Genomic DNA, 4,482 nt, shown 5'->3' with positions numbered 1-4,482 from the left:
CAACAGATTCCTTTTTACCCCCCGATACCTGCTCTGATTGCTGAAGACATGACATTTTTATGTTTCTTAAAGCAGACTGGACAACTATGCAGGTGAAGTAACACCATCTGTGTGTTCTGTTTCCCAGAAAAATAGAGACTAGGAGATGGATTTTGTTGATTTGGTCTGCATGAAAATTAGGCCAGGTTATTTATTGAAGTTATTTTGGTGCTAAACAGTACAACTGACAGTCATTACAATAGAGGCAGAAAAGAGTTTTGTGGTATTGTTTTGTGGTTAGTTATTCAGCCTATTTCTGAACATAACAAACAAATCTATAAGACTGTACATATCATAGCTGCTGGGAACAAATATTGGTTTCACAAAACTGCTTAAAGCCTATAGCTTACTTTCTATTTTCAGACTAGCTGTCAATAAAATGTTACCAGTTACATGTATTTCAGCTAATTTAACTGAGCAGATTGTTGGGTAATTTTCAGCTGTCTGAGCTTTAAAAGCCTGTAGGTCTGGCCTTAGATATCATCTCCTCCACTGGCACGAATAGCTCAATGGTAGACAACACAAGCATACTGCCAGCGTATAAATCCTCCTGCTTTAAGCACTCCATCACATGCGGTTCCAGAGGCACCCCTTTTGAACCTTTCTGATTTTGGCCCCTTTTCACCCTGCTTCAGATCTTGAGCCATGCGTGGAGCTGTTGTGTTTCAGTGAGGGAGAGATGGAAAGTGAGGAGCAGGCTACTCTCAGGGGGAATCCCTGAGTTCATCTAAGGAGAGCTGGATTCACTTATGAATTGAATAGAGAAGAAAAATTGGAGAATTGGTTAATATGCACAGAGTGCCGTGATGTGTATGAGACTGGTGGCCTCAAGTGCCCCTGAAAAGTACACTACTAGAGAAGGAAGAAAAAGAATGAAGAGAATACAAGTTTGACTTTAGCACCTAAGCAAAAATGTTCTCTGCTCACGAACTCGCACTGTAAAAACAAGTTAGAGTAGAAATAGTCAAGTGATGCTGACAGGTGCTCCTAGGATGGCCAATGCAATAAGGCAAACTCCCCTCAACCTCTGCATTCCAAGCTGACATTTTACACTGCATTTGGGTACTCATTGGAAGGTTGTACTTACCACATGGTTAACTAGGAAATACAACTTCACTCCATTTGGGCACTTGTTAGAAGATGGAAGTCACACACTTTTTGCCATTGTAGCATTATGCTACTGACCAAACACAGCTGTTAGAGGAGAGTTCATGCAGAGGACCATGTGAAGAGGTTCATGGGATTGCCCACTCCCTGTAAAAGGTACAAATAATGTTTTTTTAATTTGTTGTCCATTAATTTGTGTATATTTGTTTTTAGTGATATTCTCTGTTGGGGGATGTGGCTATTCTGTGTTGGGAGAGTAGGTCACCACAGGGTGGTAGTGACCTACGTGAGTTCATTGCTTCGCATGTGCCTTTTATCCTGGGTGTTGAATAAAACAGCACTAACTCCAACAGAATCATGGCCACCCTGTGTCTTTCTCTATACTGATGCCACAGTGGTGTCAGAAGTGGAATGTAACCATCATGGGTTTGCTGAAATCCCTACTGCAACCAGCTTGTACATGCATGCTGAAAGAGGTACATCAAATGACTGGAAGGCAAACACTGTGCAGCTCAAGTCAGTCACCACCGGCTTGTGGAGTGATGTTGTTGTTGCACCCAGCTGCATGGGACTCATGGAGAGCCATTGTGGCAAGGACACAGCCACAGACGAGGACTCACCACTGAAGAGTGAGCACCCCGTGGTGTTTGTGCTGGCCAGGACTTTATGTGGCCATGGACTTGGGTTTGACCTGGTGGGTTGCTGGGATGGTCGACCTTTGAAAGGGAGGATATAAAGAGTCCCACTACTGGCCATGTGTGTCTATTAGACACTCAGGAGACGTGGCCATGCAGGAGTGTGGGTATTTTGTGGGGTATTTTGAGGGTTTGTCACCATGGAGGGAAAGCCTATGGCTGGTGGTGACTTCCCCCCATGAGTTCAGTGCTTTGCATGTATCTTTCGGCCTGGTTTTTGATAAAAGAACACCACCTTCAGCAGAATAATTGCCTCCCTTGTCTTTAACTCTACAGCGACACCACACTGTTAAATGAAAAGACAGAGTTGTCTATTTAATTTTAATTATGCAGAACACATCAGTTATATTTTTCAAATCTGTGCATTTTTCATCTTCAAGAATAGTAAAAAGTCATGTCATACACTAGATTGTTTAAACTTGTCTATCATCCACAATCCCACCTGTAAATATGACTTTGTAGCTGTTCATTGTAATATCTGAGTAGGAAAATTGGTATTTCCTACTTTAGTGTTTCTTAATCCTGCTCCTAGCAGCTTACAGCGCTGCACATATTCACTGTTCCTCACCCTTACCTGTCTTATCTACCAAACAGAAATACAGGAATCCACCTGATATACCTTAAAAAATCATAATCAGTTGATGAGTTGGATCAGGTGTGTTAAATCAAGGAACACTTGAAAACATACAGTGCGGTGGGTCAACAGAAACAGGATTAGCACTGAAGCCACAGAGTTGGAAATGACTTCCTTTCTGTTGTGCTTTTGCCTGACCTGGTAGCCATGTGGATCCACATGCTAGTCAGCACTGCTGATATAATTAGTGAGTACTACAGATCATGCTAAACTGAGGAATGCAGAAGTTCTCATTTTTATGAACACTTTTATGAAGTTTTGTCAGTGCCTTAATTCTGAGTGTGTGTATCTTTTGTTTTCAGTCTCACTGGTTGCATGCTGGTTTTTGCCTGTTTTTATGAATTTTGACCTTGTTGGTTTGAGACGTTTTTCATTTGTAACAAGAGACAGGAAGGATATGAAAGGCCTTTTATCTTTACAAAGTTGTGAAAAAGATTGTGGGATGGCCGTGGGAGAGAGCTGGATTCTTTACCTGAGCACACTCCAGTAGGAGGTCAGAAGGAGGGTAAAAAACTATATAGGGATGATGTCAAACTCACTCCAATCAAAAAATAATACTGAAGGTTGAAGCAGCTCAAAATGCTGATGTGGCCTTGCAGGGGTTTCACAATAGTGGAGTAAAGTGAATGAAAACACTTCACCCTGAGAATTACCAGCAGAGTCCATCTAGGACAGGACACCTCATCATAGATACCATCAAACTACCACTGAGGAGAGAGAGAATGAGAAAGAGAGAAAAAAGGGGTGAGGGAGGGAGGTGAGAAGAAAAGGGAGAGAAGTGAAAATGACAACGAGTGGGGTGAGAAAAAGAGGAATAGGGTGAATGAGAGGGAAAGCTGCATCCCACGGAGTCAACGCAAAAATTTATGGTCAGAAAGGGGGATGAAAATGTAATTTACGGTGAACTCTCTACCGTTGTCCTGCCCTCCCCTCTGTAATGAGAAACGGCTGTTGGGGTTGCGGGCCACAGGACTCACAAGACCCCTCCCCCTGGCGATGACACATCATTAGTTTTTATTTCTGTCTCTACTTTTATAGCTCTCATTTGGGCGCCAACTATTGCTGTGTAATCAATGCACTGTATTACCACGGCATGCACACATATCCACCTCCCAAGATGGCGTCCCGTTGTGAAGAGTCATGGCCTGGAAGCACCAGTTCCCAGAATTTAATGTAATAATGTATCTCCTGCACATGTGATCCTCTACTACATCACGCTAACTGTTCAAGAAAAAAGAAATACGTGAATCCCATCTCAAGAATCTAGAAAGATTTCTGCCAAAGTCAAGCCTGACCAATAGGAAAAGAAGTAAGAGCTTTCTGTTGACAACTATGAAACCCCATTAAAATCCCAGGCTTATTACATACTAAGGCTTATTATTTAGTAATTACACAAATTACAATGCAAACTAGCTGAGCTGTTCTTAGGTTATAGAAGTGTATAGTAAAACTTTGGGCCCACCAGTGGGTTAAATCAAAATTTAGAAAAAAGAAACTTTATTTGGAGTGGTCCTTTAGTAGATGATGAATAACCTGTTAACATATTTTCATGAACACTTCAACAACATATCAGTAAAGTAGCAGTATTGAAGCATCTAAATATGCTAGAGTAAATCTCTTGAAGACATACTGTTGATATATTACTTGCATTAAGTAGACGTACTTTTACTATGTCACTTCCACAATCCAAAACCTAACCTTACCCAACCTTACCCAAAGCTAACCCTAAACCTGGCCCTAATCCTAACTCTAACCTTAACCTCAACCCAAAACCTAACTCTGGTTCTAATACTAACCCTAAGCATAACCTCAACACAAAACCTAAGCCTAACCCTAATATGTTTCGGCCATATTACTAACATGTTAACAACAGTTTGTTGAGTGTTTGTATCATCTAAAAGGACCATGCATAGTGTCACCAAAGGGAAAATCAAAAATGCAAAAAAAGTGCAAGCAAATTTAGCAGTACAAGGCCACACAAAACATACTTCAGAATAATAGAGCATA

The sequence above is a fragment of the Pygocentrus nattereri genome, chromosome 3 (genome assembly GCF_015220715.1).
Source record: "Pygocentrus nattereri isolate fPygNat1 chromosome 3, fPygNat1.pri, whole genome shotgun sequence".
NCBI lineage: Eukaryota > Metazoa > Chordata > Actinopteri > Characiformes > Serrasalmidae > Pygocentrus > Pygocentrus nattereri.
The sequence above is the reverse complement of the archived record's forward strand: the minus strand, read 5'-3'. Positions refer to the sequence as shown.